Below are 19,514 nucleotides of genomic sequence, written 5' to 3' on the forward strand. Positions count from 1 at the left end.
GTACTTCAGTTTGTTTGAAACAAATCAGTACGTCATATTTTTCACTGATCTGTCACGTTTAACTTTAAAATACCATTCCTTGACCATACACGCTAGAATCCATCATATCTTCCATTGGTCGTTGACATCTAATTTTTAAAGTTCATTTCGCTTTTTCCACGCTATTGTCATTATTCTCTTTGTCTGAAATATGTCAAATTCTTTAACTTTAAACTACCATCATGTCATGACAAAAGAATCAGTTATATTATCCGTTAATTTGGCATGATTAAATTCAATGCATCATTCTGTTTGTTTGTTGTTCTGTACTATAAAATACTATCCCGTTTGTTCGTTACGCTAATGTATATTACAGGTGATTCTCACATTTACACACGAGATTCACAAGTTGTATGCTGTTAACGTCGCAAGGAACATAAGACAGATAATAAGTCTACCCATTTGTTTTAGCAATGACATTTAGTTCCGGGTAAATTAATGATGAAGACTAAGTTGACAGCAAAGCACAACGGAATGATAAAAATATTAACAGAATTTATTAAGTAAAGATGCAAGAAATTACTGATTTTTAAATGGAGGAATAGAACAGCTATAGAAAGTAAAAAAAAATGAAAATTACCTGAAAGACCGCAGGAATAAAGGCCAGAACAGAACAATATCGCTAGAAAAATGAAAAGGGTCTTTCTATCGATCCAGAAGATATCTCACTTCTGAGACAATTCTCTGCCTATATAAGAACCATGTGCGTTCAATGATGAACTACTAGAAAGACGTTATCCATCCTTGGGAGAATTCAAAATAAAATTTGTAGCCTAGTGGGGAATGTTCTTTACTCTTCCCCGAAACCTCTTTCTCACAGAAGAAACGTTGCGAGCCTGTCTCTACTTTATCGCTATTTTAAGGCAAGTGCTTGTCTGAGCTCCATTCTATGACTCGCTCTCGCAAAACTTTCGTGAGAAACACTCGTCTAGCAGAAAAAAACTATCATTAATTGCCTTCACTCATTATCTCTGCCTAAACCTAAACGTAGATCCCCTGAACAAAGCTTCTTTCAAAGAATTGCATGCCTGTAAAATTCTCTTCCGTTTGTATGCTTTCTAGCTGACTGCAATATGGTCGTCGTCTTCAAGTCTAACGTAAGCAGGTTCTTGATGGGCCGTTACTCTTAAGTAATCCGATTTACCAAAATTCCACTACTAACGATTACTACGCTATTGTTCCATTAAATACTATACACACTTTAACCCTTATCATCGAGTGGCCACTAGGCCTTGATAAGTGGTGACGCCTATGTAAAAAAAAAAATAAACAGAAAAAGTTAATGAAGAGAGCACAGCTAGAAAAACAGAGAAAAAGACAGTAATGAAATATAGAAAGCTAAAAGAAAATAAGGAATTAAGCAAGGAAGTATGAAACAATGAAATGACAGAAAAAGTGAAGGGAAATAGAAATACTAAAAAAATATAATGAAATAGAAAAACTAAGTAACAAAAGGGCATCGTTTTAAAGTGCTCTCAAATATGTTCCAGAAGGTGCTCACGAACGTGTTCTTGAACGTGCTCCTATGTTCATGCACACGCGCTTTTTTATAACCATGTGTTTCTAACTGTAACGTCATTTCGCACACAGTGTTATATTGACATGCAGGCGCCATACGCGCTCTCTTACACTTACCTTGTAATGATTAACTTAAAAATAGCTTTCTGTTGGTCTGTCACGCGAGCGTCGGTCATTACGTTTTAGGTTCTATCACAGGTAAATTTATATAATATTTTTTTCTTATTCGGTCACACGTATCTTTTTATCATATACTCCCATTTTTTAGCAATGATAAACTTTAAATCATCGTTCCGTGTACATGAGATACTCTTCTTTTCTTCTGCAACAGTTCACTTACACATATAATACCATTAGCCAGGCGCGCTTATATCTACAACATGATACGTGTTATAATGCGCACGCAAACTGAACGGACGTATCTTGAGAATTTTCGTACTGCTATTTTTTTCTCTTTTCCTGGTCTTTAAATCGTCTGGAATTGGCGAAGAGGCTGAGATGTATTTCCAGTGATAAATATTGATGATTCTAATGGCATCAGTGCGGTTGCATTAACATATGGATATATTTATTAATGTGCGTCGAGATAAATATATTCATATCAATCTATTATTCAGAAATACCGCCCTGTATTCTCAGTATACTTACACACATCAATACACACTCATATTTTAATATTTATATATAATTTTATATGTGTATATATATATATATGCATGCATATGCATATATATATATATGCATATATATATGTATATATATATATGCATATATACATATATAATAGGACAACTGATCTTCATCTTTTCTCTTTTACTTAAAGCTATATATATATATATATATATATATACATATATATATATATATATATATATATATATATATATATATATAAAGAGAGAGACAGAGAGAGACAAGGAGAAGAGATCGCATAGTCTCATCAAGCTTCTGTTGGAAAAATGTGTAAAATCATCATAAAATGAACTGAGCACTTTTGGCAGTTGATATTCTTCTGGGTTTTAGTGATGACCTTTAATAATTCTTATTATTTGGAGTATTCTAGTGTTCTCATGTTATATTTTAATTCTACAAAGGTTTTTGTTCAATGTAACCTCCCACCGTCTTCGCGTGTACCTCCTCGAACAAGGATATTGTTAATGTCTGAGCAATTTCGGAGGGAGCTATTTACTTAATTTTCTAAGGTAGCATACACTCATACAATCATCGAAAACAGTATAAAATTCGTTATATATATATATATATATATATATATATATGTGTGTGTGTGTGTGTGTATGTGTACACGCAAACACACACAAACATACACACATATGCATATAATAACATGGTTATTTTGAGGTTATTTCAGCTGTAGAAATTCATTATATACAGCAGATGACTATTGCTTTATTTTTTGTTATTATTCATCTGTATATATATATATATATATATATGCATGTATATGTGTATACATATATACATACATATATATATACTTATTCAAACTGTATAAACAAACTATACCACATTATATTCGCATTTCCTTTTTCAATAATTTCACCTGCTCACATTTGATTTTATTTGAATATTCTAGTGTTTACTTCAATTAAAAACTATAACTTCAAATTGAGGAGGCAAAAACGTCCACACAATTGGAAATTGTTATTTAAATGAAACTTTAGGACATCGATGCAACACAAATACAAAAGGAACACAATGAACTAGTATACATTTAGTAGCATAGACCTTCTGCAATTTGACAGTCTGAACTTTTTTGGGAATTCGTTGAATTAGACTGCAGCAATACTCTGGGGAAAAAGCATTCCACTTTTCTTAATTTTTGTCTAAAATTCTTCCAAATAAGACATTTTATCCCTGCGTACCTGTTGCTTTATGTAATGTCATACGTTTTCGATTAGGCCAATCGAAATACGGAATATTATCCTCTTGATATTGCCAGCTGTGTGAATGGGAGCATTATCCTGCATGAAGATGGGATCATCATAAAATTCCGACAAAAGTAGGGAATAAAATGCTCAGTCAACATATTAATATACTTGGTCGAATAAATTCGTTTTGAAAGCGAACTATAGGTCCTGGACCATTGGGACAAATAATGCTCCAGACCAAAACTGTCCTCCACCACATCGCAGCGTTGAAACTGTGCACTTAGGATTACATTCTACATCTTTCCTCTGACGGACGTACTGCCTACCATCACTGCCTAACGTACTGAACTTGCGTTCGTCGCTAAAACCAATATGACCAATATGAAGGGTAATGATCTTCATTGCATCTGACGACGTCCAGAAATCATTGATTTGCATCTTTCAACATAATCTAGCAAATTAAATTCCTTTAATCTGTTCTTGACAGTAGAAAGAGAGTACTTTTTACAAGATCGCACTGTTGTTGGGTTTAAAGAGCCGTTTCAAATCTGTTTCTTAGGCTGCAGATTTTTATATCATTGTCTTCCCTTCTAGAAGTAACTCTAGTCCGACCGGATTTGTCGGCATCACGAAAACGTCCGTGTTTGGTGCTTTAGCACAGTCTTTCGTAACGTTTTCGTGGCATATGGACTTAATATTATGTTGTATAACCTGGAACAACAATAATTACGATTAGAGATGCTTAGTTGCCTGTTGGTAGATATTTGAAACTAAGTTAGGGGCGATAATTAAAGGTGGTTTTAAGCGAATTTGATGCTGTTGAATTTTTTGGCCTCCTCAATTTAAAGTTATTTTTTTAAATTGACGTGAACACGAGAATATTTAAATTACAAGTCAAATATGAACAGGTATAATTGTAGAAAAATAACCGCCAACTAATTTAAGGTATAGTTATTTTAAACAGTTACATTAAATTCAGCATAAATTTGCAGTTTTTGAAAAGAATTACAAGTTCGGACTTTCTTTTTCCATGCACTGTATACGTATATACACGGCACAATCATTTGGCAACGATATTCTCGCCATATCATCGAAGTTAAGTAATAATGAGCCTGATCAGTAAAAAATCTTCATCATTTTAGTAGACATTTCCAGGTTGGTATCTGGGGGCGCATTAATTCACTGGGAGAGAAGCGCACGCAGTCTTCCTTAAAACATGCAATTAGATGAATACCCTGATATTAAAACCTTTGGTCTGCGGTATACAAGCACTTTGTTACAGCAGATCTGGAGTAAATGACGACCTTTGGCTAGCTTGCCTGTTTCCATACATACACACACAAACCCACACATAAAATTAATATACGAAAGTATAAATTTATGCGTAAACTTATTTATTTCAAAAGTGCACAATACGTAGGTAGAGATAAGTAGTAATTTATAAAATATAAATAGCGATTAAGCTACACTGAATATTCCTAGAGTGGATGAAACGTGGAATATTCAGTGAAGCTTAATCGCGATATATATATATATATATATTATAAATTACTATATATATATATATATATATATATATATATATATATATATCTGTAAGGAAACATAGTTAATTAAAAATGTAAAAAAAACTCTTTGAAACAGAGTTAAAAATATATTTAATTTTAAGAAGGAAACACTAAATAAGTGGATAGAACTTAATCCGCGGAGTTTCCCTCTCATCAGAGGGTAGGTTTTTAGCAAAATGCGGAATCGGATTTTGCTTGTAAAAGTATTTGATGAAACTACAATTAAGTCATAGATGTTACTTGATAACAAAACGTGAAGCAGAGGGAGGAGGGTAAATAAAAAAGTGATTTCAGGTGAATGGATAGTCTGGTGAAGGGTAAAGTATGCAACGACGGTAAAATTCAAAAATGCAGGATCCAAGAAAGTTAGTTAAATTTTCATTCCCACAAGTAAATTCCAAGGGAATCGCCTAATTTGAAGATGATCCAAAGTAATCTAAAAAGCAGAAGACTGTGGAATAGTTCACAAATAGGTACAAGGAAAAGGAAATGAATTCCAAGAATATTATTTAAAGAAAGATAAAATGTGCGTAACAAAAGACATGGAAGAAATTTAAAACTCGACTGTCGCGGCGAGGCTTAATTAAGAATATATATATATGTATATATATATAAATATATATATATATATATATATATTCTCTGACTGACTGACTAAAATCCAAACTGATAGTATCCTATATGGAGAAATGCCCTTTGTCTATGACGTCAGAAGTGTGTTTTCAAACGTGACTAATTGCACGTAGCTTTTCGTACGTTTGTCTAACACCCACTAGACAAACACAAGTATTCTCAATTCTAATCTAACCTATTTTTAAACAATATAATTTAATTTATTTGTTCATTCTTTTACTGGTATATTTGATATTCAGATTTCTAAAAGACTTAACAATGAACTTAATATATATATATATATATATATATATATATATATATATATACACACGAGTGAGAGAGACTCGAGGTGACATCAGAGATTGATAGCGCTATGTTTTGACAGACGGTAAAACATGTCCAGGCCTGTCACCTGGCCATTTTGCACCGTAACGTATCCGAATAGGGGACTGGACATTAAGTTCTTAGGAAAGAATCAAAAGTCACAGTGGTTTGGAAATTAGGAATGGTGAGGAACTGTCTTGCTGTCCATCTTGGACAAACACTTTATTATCTCTGAGAATTATTCGAATAAACTTTTGTGTTCTGACTTACTCCTCCCACACCCTAACCATCTCTCACAGACATCCTGTCTCCCTTGAATGTCTGTTGTCACTAAAAACCAGATGCTTTTCTCAGGCAAGATTGTCCGAAAGCAGTTTGAAGCATTTGCTACATTGCTCTTTCATAGTTTCAAGGATTTAAACAGAAGTTTGTTGCATATCGGTCTTTTAACGTGTTCTTACGTCCAGGTTGCATTTTTAAAATTCACTCGGTGTTACAATACGTTTTATTATGATGTATTTGTTTTCCTGTTGTAGCTTGGTGTTTTAACCTGAAATGATATAATTGGGAAGGCATCTCATAAGATATATAGTAATGAAATACTGATTTTCAAATGCCTCGACTATTTTAAATGTTTGTACAGAAATGTTTGGAAACTTATCGAAGACACCTCGTTAGTATAAGAAAACAATAAGCATCATTCAGCTATTTTATATATTGGCTTTTAATCTAGAAAAATACAAATGCAGTAAGCCAGAAAATATAAAAATACAACAAACTCAAACAGAAGACTTGAGAGATAAGACAAGACAGTTCCAAATACTTTTTTTTTATCTCGAGTCACGATGCATAGAAATGTATATTTAAAGTCTAAAAAACAAACAAACAAGCTCGTTTATAAAGAATATCAGATTAGATGTAAAAATGACTGAAAGCGTTTTTTTTTTTGTACAAGAATTATTCGATTATTCAACTTCATGCAGTCTGAAAACGAATTGTCGTTTTAAAAACATATTTACGGCATATATACTCCGAGGACAATTGGCATATCCCATGAGAATAAATAATAGATTGATGAGAACCAAGTACATCCAAGGATACAGTACCGTTGACACATATGGGCAGGAGCTACCAGGGGCAGTTTATTCTGCCCTGAGAGAGTTCAAAATAGATTTCGTAACATATTGAGGGGGGTCTCTTTTCTCTTTCTTATAACCATTTTTCCGCAGAAGAGACGTAGGAAGCCTATCTCTACTTTATCGATATTTTAATGGGAATAGCTCATCTGAGCTGCAATCTGCAGTCTTCCTTGTCGTGACTTTCACGAAAAACACTCGTCTAGCTAAAACCACTTTCAATAATTTACCCACTCTTTTTCTGCGCCCAAACCTAAACGTAGCTTCTATGAACAAAGCTTCTTTCTTGGAACTGCACATCTGTGGAACTTTCCTTAGTTTCCCTGCTTTCCAACTGACTACAATATGGTTGTCTTCAAGTCCATTGTGAAAAAATTATTGATGAGCCATTCGCTTAAGTAATCAAATTTGCCACCTTTCCACTACTAAAGATAGCTACATGTCCCTGCTAACAATATACACTTATTAATTTTTATTTACGAGTCGCCTCCGAGCCTCGGTAAGTGGTAACAAAAATATGGTTCAAAAATGTTCACAAAAATTCTTAGAGCATAATAACGCACGAATAAACCAGAGACAACGAACAAAAATGGTAAAAGTTATTCAGATATCCACTCGGAAAAAAAACACTTTATAATAGAGCCTACGATGACGTCGTTCTGATTGTGACATACTTCGTCAAACGGAAGCACGACTACGAGCCTCCCTACCTTTATGTACAAAATAAAAATAGAAAAAATGGGATTTATTCTTACAGCAAGGCACTAAATAAACTGGTCACCAAAACACGTAGACATATAAAGTAGGAAGTAGTTAAATAAAGATCATTTTTCCGATATAGGAAAAACTCTTGATCCTGTGTAAATTTCTAGCTAGATAATTATGAGTACCCGGATAAAATATTATTAAACCGGTGCCAACAGGATGGTATCCGCAAATCTATATGGCTTACTTATAATTGATAATCGGTAAATAGTTAATTTAATAACTTTACAAACATTCAAGGGTGCTATTAGTTTTAACCAATGAAAAAAAAGGATTAGATATTTAACCAATAAAAAAATAACTTTATAAATTTTTCAAAACAAATTAGATACATTTATCGCTGACGATTAATTCTGCAGGATTGGAAATTACTCGGACTTATGATAAATATGGCGATTACATCAGACACTTCTGGATAGAAGAGAGCACTGTAATTCAGAAGTTGAAAAGGATCGAAAATAGATTTAATAGACAACAATCGTTTACCACATTTAGAGAAAAAATGCTGCGTAAATACACACACACACACATACACACACAGATATATATATGCATATATATATATATATATATATATATATATATATATATATATACTAGCAGTTCAGATCGGCTTTTCTCAAACCCTATGTACTGTCCATAACTTTATGTGCATATGTATATATATATATATATATATATATATATATATATATATATATATATATATATATACACACACACACATATATATATATATATATATATATATATATATATATATATATATATATATTAAAATTTGGACTCATGTCCAGGTAACCTTCATCTAAAATTTACAGTGCTTTGATCCAAAATTGGCGGAGTAGTTTGGTAGAGTCTTCTAAGGTCAACTCTGTAAACTTTTACATCTTTGAAGCTAAATTTTTACCCAAATACTGATAAACAAGTTGCTGCCTGTCTGAATACCGTTTATGTAAATTTTCAAATGTTTAGCCCAAAACTTGTCCGAATAATTTGCTAGAGACCGAAATGGTCAAATCCTTTGAACTTTGCCTCCTTGGCCGCTAAATTTTCAGCAATAAACCGATTTAAAACTTGCTCTACGTCTGACTACACTTTATGTAAAATTTCAAATATTTAGACCAAAAATTGGCTAAGCGGTCATTAAACCTTTGACCCTAATTCTGACTCCTAACAATTTATTGTTTTGGACTGAAATTAAACTAAAACGTTTGATCCATGCCCATGGAACCTACACCTTAAATGTCAAGTGTTTCGAATCAAAATTGGCAGAGGCGATTGGTAAATTATTCAAATGTCAAATCGTGAATCTTTGACCCTTGACAGCCAAATTTCTGTTCGAAAACCGATTAAAATGATTGCCTTAAACTTAAATACACCTTAGGTCAAATCTGGAGGTGGTAGACTGAAAATTGACAGAGTAATTTGGTAAATACATACATACCCAAAGACACACACACACACGCGCGCGCACACACCGTGACAATTTCAATTGTATATATATATATATATATATATATATATATATATATATATATATATATATATATATATATATATGTATATATATTTATGTTTATATATTATGAATAAAAGTTTTCATACACATAAGGTTTTTTGTAGGGAATGGCTACTGCACAACGAGACATGACGGAGTATGTAAGTACATACACTGGACCATGTGTATAATATTTAACATTCTAAGTAGCAGCTAATCATCAACCTTAAAGAATGGGAATGACTTATATAACATACATTACGACCATGTAATCTCTACAACCACCTACCTTTCAAATGCTGTCTTGAAACCTGTCATTGTTATATAGAATGAGTCAGAGAGAGAGTTGCAACCTTGGTTGACGTCAGTGTTCATAATGATGGAGGTCTGAACAGAGCTGAAAGGGAGAAACATACCAAATATCAAGGTCTCATGTAAGATATAAAAAGAAACTGGAATCTTAGAGAGATATCAATCATACCTGTTATTATAGCCTCCACAAGGCTTATGAAGAAGAATCTGAAGTCCTACCTAACTAATATTCCTGGTGAACCAAGTGCAAAAGTGATCCAGACAATTGAACTTAAGGGAACAACGGGGATACTAAAAAAAGTTCTCGGTTTGTTTCAATAAAAAGCAGGGCAATGTTTGAAGCTGGTTTGTCTGCCCCATATCCAACCTTACAATTTTCAAAGGAAGAAAATTTAAAATATATATATATCATTTTATATTAATTTATGTAAATATTCAAACGTATATATATATATATATATATATATATATATATATATATATATATATGCATATATGTTTATTTCTTTGGTCCCTCACTCAACAAATTAGGCACAAGGCCGTTTTATAATGTGGGGAGGAAAACAATCCCCCAAGGGAGCGCTCTGGCAGGGTCCAAAATTAGCAATTGTCTGATATGAAGAGTTTCCCCCACATTGAACACGCTTATTAACTTAAAAAAGCAATTATCCGATATGAAGGGCTTCCCCCATATTGAACAGAACTGATTACTTCTCTTTTCGCTCCTGGCCCGAAGGCCAAGAACAGCCTCTGCGCCTTTGCACAAAGCTTGTTTAGATATCTCTATATATTAAGATTTACTTATGTACTTGCATAGTTCAATTATATATATATATATATATATATATATATATATATATATATATACACTTGTGCCCGATATTATTCATACCCCTCGGATCTTTGAGATTTCTATAAGAATATTGCTCAAACCAGAAGGTAGACAATATTAAAGGGATTTCAAACAATAAATCAAGCATAAGCATTTAATTTAAACTCAACAAATAAATAAATTATGCTAGTTTGAAACATTATACAAAGAAAAACAATAATGGCACTAGTTCAAAATTATTCATACCTCTCTTACTAATAGTCAATAGCATGCCCTTTATTCTTAATAACTGCCTGTAACCGTTTTGGATATTTATCAACAAGGTTTTTACAAGCATCAACACTGATTTTTGATTATTCTTCAATGCAGTAGTTCTTCGAATCCCTCAAATTTCTAGGTTTCCGCTTTTTAACCTCAGTTTTCAATATGTGCCAGAGGTTTTCGATAGGGTTCAGGTCGGGACTCTGGCTAGGCCATTCCAAAACATTAATTTGATTATCCTCAAACAATTTCTTGACTATTTTGGCAGTATTTTATGGATCGTTATCCTGTTGAAGGACCCAGTTTGGTCCTAAATGGAGCTTCTCCGCATCCTGTCTAATGTTTTTCTGGAGTATCTCCAAATATTGCTCCTTCTTCATGGTTCCATCTATCTTGACCAAACTACCTGGACCACTAGCCAAAAAGGAGCCCCAAAACATTAGGCTACCACCACCATGTTTCACCGTGGGTATGGTGTTCTTTGGGTTGTAAGCTTCTCCTTTCTTCCTCCAAACGTAAGAAGCATGCATATGGCCAAACAATTCAATTTTTGTTTCGTCAGTCCACAAAATACTTGAGAAAATGGACTCTGGAGAATTCACATGGGTCCTAGCAAACTTTAGACGTGCTGCAAGGTGTTTTCCGGTGTGCAATGGAGTCCTTCTTGGTCTTCTTCCTTTCAGACCATTTTCATGCAGAGTCCTTTGCAATGATTGCCTTGATATTTTTATGCCAGAAGACTCCAGATTTTCTAAAATGTCCTTAGTAGTGGTGGTTGGATTTGCATTAACACTTCTTACAATATTCCTGATGGCTCTAGCAGACAGTTTCCTTTTCCTTCCTCTACCAATCAAGTTGTTTGTTGTGTGGTGGCTCTGGAATTTTTTGATGATGCTCTGTACTGTTGCTGTAGGGACCTCAAATTTCTTGGAAATTGACTTGTAACCTAAACCATCCTTATGTGAATTCACAATTTCAGTCCTAAGATCATTACTAAGCTCTTTTTTATTCCCCATTCTAATAATTTTTATTCTTTTATTGGTTTTCAGTTGATATCATTTTAATTTCTGAAAAATGCAAAAAACGAAATGAAATTAATCAAAGGTTGTATAAAAGCATTCAAAATAAGAATCAAACAGGAAACAAACAGTCAGAAACTCGATTAATACTGAAAAAATAAGGGGGTATGATTATTTTTGAACATTGCAGATTTTATAAATAGCTGTATATTTCTTTTATTACAAGTATCCCGAGATTTTAAAATGACGAAAATGATCAGAAGAGGTTTATTAAGAATATGTATCAATATGGACGTAAATCAATAAATTCTTACAAAGTTACACCTAATAAACTCAATTTTCAAGGGGGGGTATGAATAATATCGGGCACAAGTGTAAGTAATAAAATATATATGGCGATTACATTAAACTGACTATTCCGCGTTTCATCCACTCTAGGACACTTCGGGCTTATGCGCATTTGTCTGAAGAACCCTAGAGTGGATGAAACGCGGAATATTCAGTTTAGCTTAATCGCCATGTAAATTTTATAACTTTCTAACCAGCTCTACCTACGTATTGAGCACTTTTGAAGTAAATACTTAAAGTTTACGCATCAATTTATACTCTCGTATATTAATTTTATGAATTAGCTATATATTTATATATATATATATACATATATATATATATACATATACATATATAACGTTTATATCTGTAATTAAAGAGAAAAAGAGAATCATATAGATATATGCTTATATATAGCATGATAGAAATATTTATAGGTGCGTATTGATTGGATCCTTTCGCTTTTCATCGAATGCGGTTGTGATGACAACATTTGTCTCGAACCAAGCACGTCTGAATCTATTCAATTCTATCCAAGAAATAAAACGCAATAACAAGATGGCGACCGACATTTTCGCTTGACTGCTTCCGCAAGAACAAAAAAGGACAAGAAAGAGAATATTGAAACCCAATTGAAGCGGGGTACAAAAAAAGTGAGAAGTGTTTTGTTACAAGGGGTATAAGTGGAAGTGGAGGGGAGAGATAAATAGTCAAGTCAAAGAAATATTAAATTGTTAGACTTTATGAATATATCTCTGATGATAAGCGCTGTACATTTATAATATATATATATATATATATATATATATATATATATATATATATATATAGTAGCAGGCCGTTAGGAGTTCCTATTTACAATGCCTCCGCACGGGACAGAGTTAAACACCAGGTTCGTTTTTTAACGTGGAGAAAAGGAACAAAAATATAAATGTCTCAGTCGTGAAGGATTTCTCATCCACTTACAGAGAACATGAAATTGAAGTGCAGCATCTGAAGAACAGATAATACATTTTGATACGCATGAATCTTTTATTTTCATTTTAATTAATATCTAATCCATTCCACATTTTTATTTTAACTTTAATTAATACATAGGTCCATCTCATAGTCACTTCGGCGCGGTTTGCTTCGAGTGTGCGGGACGTTTACTTTGTTGGCAGATTGCTTGCCTCGCATGAAAGAAGATCGTGTTTCCGATATGTCTTACTGATGAGCCCAAATGAGGGCGAAACTCGGACCTTGGATTCCGGTTCCTTGTCTGTCATGGCGCTTGTGGGCTACGACGTTATTTCGCTGTGGAAATTATTATACAATCTCTCACATTTTGAAAAAAAATATAATATACATATAATATTATATATATATATATATATATATAATATACATATAATATTTTATTTATATGTGTATATATATATAGAGAGAGAGAAAGAGATAGATATATAAATATATATATATATATATATATATATATATATATACATATATATACATATTCAATTATGAAAATATATATGGACCTAAACCTACACAGAATATTTTGCGTTTCATTCCCGTGAGATTTCATGAGGGTTATCTTATGTATATAAATATATATATAAATTATTTTTGTTTTTTCTTTATTACGGCCAGGGTTGTTCATTATGTTTTGTCATAAATACTTGCCTAAAACGTAGAATCTCCTTTTAGAGAGAAATGATTTAGTTAATGGTGTTACTAATTATCTGCTATACTATTAACTTGTCTCCTTACTGAGACAGATTTAGACATAAGTTTGGTTCATATTGAACAGAATCCAGAACAGCAACAAGAGGTATTCAAAATTAAGATGTACATAAAAATTGTTTCAGTCTATCGGAACTTCTCTTTTACCGACCGAGGACAAAATATATAAAGTGTATTATTAGTGTAGACACGACACGTTGAATAAATCATTTGCTGAAAATTATAACAGGAAACAAAATTATCATAATTTTCAAAGTTCGGGATCGTGGATTATCCACTATATTACACAATCTGTCTATGTATTAGGTCACTATAATATTACATTTACTGCTATTCAATATAGTGTCAATATATTTAATATTAGCAGAAATACCGTAGATATTAAACGTAACGGTGAACTCGTAAAAAAATAATTATGTACAAATATTGAAATAACTAAGATATGTGCATGCGATTATTAGGTTGTATTTTCTTTGTTTAGAGTTTACTTCTTATAACTAAAAAAAAAATCGAGCTGAGATCCAAACCACAAATATAAAGTGAATCAACTAAGATACCCATTAGGATAGCTTGGCAGGATCTTTTAAAAGTGGTTTAAAACCTGCTTATTCTTAACTATAGTATTCTGTCATGTGAACGATCCACGCATACGCTTTGTAAAACAGTTCATTTACAGATAAACAAACGAGAAACTATTTTTTTTTAGATGACTACTTATTACAAATTGTTCCTCATGTCAGGATACACAGTATATAAATTTTTAAGCCCGTAAATTCTTTGAATAAATAAATTGAGAAGCGACATCGCACACACACATACTCACTTATATCTGTCTACTACTATTATGTAAAAGTCGCTTCGTGTTTTTTTTTGTGTGTGTCTGTGTGATAGTTGCTTCCTAATATGTTTCCAATCGGCTGAGTCTATCTTTTACGAGTTAAACACAAACAAAAATTATATGCTTCACAGTGTTTTTAGATATTTTTTCTCCAAAAATTCGCCCGATAATTATCAAAATACGAAAGGTCCGATCTCCAAGTTGTCTTTATTTCTTACTAGCGTAGGGTATCCGGCGTTGCCCGGCGTTGCCCTGGTTTTTAAAGGCGTGTGGGTTGGGGGTGGTAAAATAAAAAAAAAGCAAAGTCATAACCGTGTTTAAATATTATAAAAAACAATCAATGTTAAAACTATAAACAAATCGTGTAACGAAAAAAATCAATTAAAAAAATGAACCTAATGCAATAGGAACGGGCCGGCGGTGCCCATGTGTTTGAAGGGTGGGTCAAGCTCGAAACATGTAGGCGAAAGCTTAAAAAAAAAGCAAAAACAATCGTGATGAATTAACTAAAAAGTTAATTAGGTCAAATATCAATTCTGCAGTTAAGTTTGTTTTGGTTTAGTTTCAGTATTTACATCACACCCGAATTCTAAATGACTGTTTTTGTTTTCTCGAATTCTAAATGAATTCATTTGTTTTAATTTTAATTTAAGTGTAATGCAAGTGAAATCACGATATCGTTGCGTTGTAATCCTTGTGTACAAATAAATGCTGAGTTGTAAGTACTAATAAATAAAGGTCATAGTAAGATTTCACGGTTAGAGTCGTTAAAACCGGAAGTAACATCCAGGTGGTCTCGCAGATTGCGTCTTACACTAACGAAAAAAAAAGCAAAAAGACAACAATGATAGTAATCACATTTTCGCGTTTTTTTTTTTTTAAATATTGCTATAATATTATGGAAAAAACAGAAAGCATAAACCAGGGAAAAAAGATTAAAAAGAAAAGAAACGGCATCAGTAACGTTGTACGATTCCAAACCGGTGTGTTTACTCGTAGTGTTCCTTGTGAACGCATCTGCTGCGGTGTAAATGGGGAAATGGGAAAGGAACAATCTAATAGAGAGAAAAGATGTTGCAGCTTCCATTAAATCTAAGCGATTTTGGCAGTGACTCTCACCGGAAAATATATAGGAATGTACCATTGTCGAGGAACTGTAGAGGTAATAGGCTTATAGCAAACCTCCGATAATGTGTTACAGTCTGTACGCATTACATTTTCATGTAATGTCATGGTGTTTAATCCTATTAAGGTAAAGTTTGGAGGGGAAAATGAGTTCATTTTATTTATATAGATGATAGATAGAGAAGAGAAGAGAAGACGAGAAGAGATAAATGAAAAAGAATGACATTTACAGATAAATGTTTTACGTTACTCCGGCAAGCGAGATAGTAACATATTTCCTAATCAGTTCGTATAAAATAAAAACTAAATTATTGAGAGCGTTCTAGCTGTAAATAATTTTGTTTTTAGCTACGTGAGAGACGATTTGAAGACAACTAGCATGATTTACTGTAAAACCTTGCGTGTACCAAATATTTTATTTTATTTTTCTTGATAATGAGTTCAATTTACGACAAATGAAGAGGTGTCTTTAAAATCGCCGCAAATCATTTCTTTATTTGCATGTTTTAAAATTAAACATTAACTAGACGTTACTTGTCCCGGGTATCTATCGTCAAGCCCAAATATCAGCTGATGTGATAATATAAAAAAAAATACACAGACGGAGTTTTATGAACGAAATTATCATTATATTCATTATTATTATAGTTTTGAGCGAATTAGTCCCCAGAAAATATTATTTCCCGTTATGTTAAATATTCCATAGAGGATGGATTTTATAATAACACATACGCAATATGCATGAATTAAAATATCATGTTTACGCGCATTGTAGAATTGGGCAACACCAGTCGTCCACCTAGTAGGTGTTTGTGTAAATATATATATATATATATATATATATATATATATATATATAAACATGTGCATCTATCTATCTATCTATCTATCTATATATATATATATATATATATATACATACATTTTTAATTTGTCTTTACTTGAGCAGTAATATGCTGATTTGCTCATGACTGTGTAGCAACAAATTACTGCTTATGTAAATACAACTGTAAAATGTACCTTGCTCTACTTCTGTATTGAACATTCTTGTATTAACCTCGTTATATTTCACTGGTTATCCTACGTTTGAAATATAGCTATGTCATATTATATATATATATATATATATATATATATATATATATATATATATATGCATATATACACACACACACACATATATATAAGTATATATATATATATATATATATATATATATATATATATATATATATATATATATATATATATATATATATATATATATATATAATGCTCCCTATCTTGGGGTGACCATATTAGGAAGTGATATACAAACTGAAATTAGCGTATTAAGCGACGTTCTTTGTGTAAACAAATAGAGCGGAGACATTTGGGCAATGTCAAAACATTGTTTATTCATTACCCACACAGCAGCAGCTGTATAGTGTAATGGGACTTGACTGTCATGTAGGCGATCGGGTTTCGATCCTGCCTTGAGGCACTTGCCTGTCTAGCGTCAGTGAGGAGCTACGAAACAGTACTGTATGTGGATGTCTATATATATATATATATATATATATATATATATATATATATATATATATATATATATATATATATATACCTAATTTGAGGTTACTGCGTCAAGTCCGAGGAAATTGCGTCAGCTAGCTAAAACCTCTCTTTTAGCAATCACGCTTACAAAGAGCACTTTTTTTTTGTTGGTTAAATTGCCCCCGGATTTGGCGCAATCAGCTGAAAGTACGGTATGTATTAAGCAATATTCAGCGAAAATGAATACTGTCGGTTTTAACAAAGGTTACTGTAATTTTTTTAACCATTCGCGACGCCTACTACGTTGCATTCAGCTGAAACAGTTGTCGGAAACAAAATTGAGCCTGGAGAAAGGCAACAAATATCTAGCTGTTTTTAATTGGTTTTTGGGGCAACGTATCTATTAGTAACGTGCGAAATATAACTGAGTTTAGAAAGTCAAATATTAAAACATTTGTAATTTTTGTTTACTGTGCACTTTTATATGCTGCGCCCATTAACGTGATTTTGTTTTAAATACTGCAAAAAGCCATATGAACACACACATGCTCACACAATAAAACACAAACACATATATATACTTAAATATACGCGCATATATATATATATGTATATATGTATATGTGTGTGTGTGTGGATTTTTAAATCTATTTAGACTCCTTTTCGAATGAAACGTACCAAAAATAGATGTAAAGACACACACAGATATATATATACACGCATATATACACGCATATATATATATAAATATATATATATATATATATATATATATATATATATATATATATATATATTATATTAGAGAGATTTATGTACGTGTATTTATACATGTTAATCCTGGGAGCGTCTATATGTGTGAATGAAACAATTTAAATCTATAAAAAGAATAGTTTTTTAAGCAGTTAAGATGAAAGGGAAAACACATTTTGATTATTTTCTAAATACTCTTTGAAGTATTGCCTTTCGTATGTGAGTACTAGTTTAACTGAATGATCAAAGGATAATCAAAACGAACATAAATTGTAGTGTAGTCAATTTGAAATGTGTATAAGCTATATGCGTATCTATGTGTGTATTTATTTTTTATTGTGTGCGTGTGTGCATTTGTTAGTACACTGAAAAGATATATTTAATGTTGTTCGCAAAGATTTAACACGCGACGGCAGCTCAAAGCGTACTCAGTTTTCTCATATTGTTATGTATTTTACTTGTTTCTAGTTCGAAGTGTTATATATACATATATTTTTTTACACAGTGATCACCACTTATCAAGGCCTGGAAATTACTCAAGGATAAGGGTTATTGCAAGTACATTACGTTAGTGTGGAGATTTGATGAAGTGTTTACTTAAGGGGGCGGTGTATTAGGAGTTTTTTAACACTGGACTTGAAGACATACAAGTTGTTGTCCGGTGGGAAGCAGGCAGACGGAACAGAGTTATATATATATATATATATATATATATATATATATATATATATATATATATATATATATATAAATTTCCACAGCCTACAAGAGCTATGACAGTCAACAAACCGGAAGCCCTAGCCATTTGTGCTCGGACGTTAGACACATCAGAACTCAGGACTCAAAACGCGACCCTCTTGCATGCGAGGCAAGCACTCTGCGACCCGAGAAAACCCCCAACACACAAGAAATTCTATTAACTGACACAGCTAAAGCTAACCGCGCCGAGGATCCACTGTTGATGACCTCGTCCCTTGTCGACACGAAGTAGGTTCATTTCACAGTCTCTCGGTTTGCTTGGTCTGTGTCATTTAATAGAATTTCGTGTGTGCATGACGCTAACTTTGTTGGCAGATTGCTTGCCTCGCATGCAAGAGGCCCGTGTTTCGGCTACGTCTTACTGATGAGCCCAAATGAGGGCGAAACTCGAGCCTTGGATTCCGTTTCGTTGACTGCCATGACTCTTGCGGGATGTGACGTTTTTTCGCTGTGGAAAGTATTATACAATATCTCACCTTTAAATATATATATATATATATATATATATATATATATATATATATATATATATATACCCACACACTAAGTTATGAAAATATATATGGACCTAAACCTACACAGAATATTCCGCGTTTCATTCTCGTGAAATTTCGTGAGGGTTATTTTATTTATATGAATATATACATTATTTTTTTTTTATTATTA

This window comes from Euprymna scolopes, chromosome 31, assembly GCF_053919585.1.
Source record: "Euprymna scolopes isolate OS-2025 chromosome 31, ASM5391958v1, whole genome shotgun sequence".
Lineage (NCBI taxonomy): Eukaryota > Metazoa > Mollusca > Cephalopoda > Sepiida > Sepiolidae > Euprymna > Euprymna scolopes.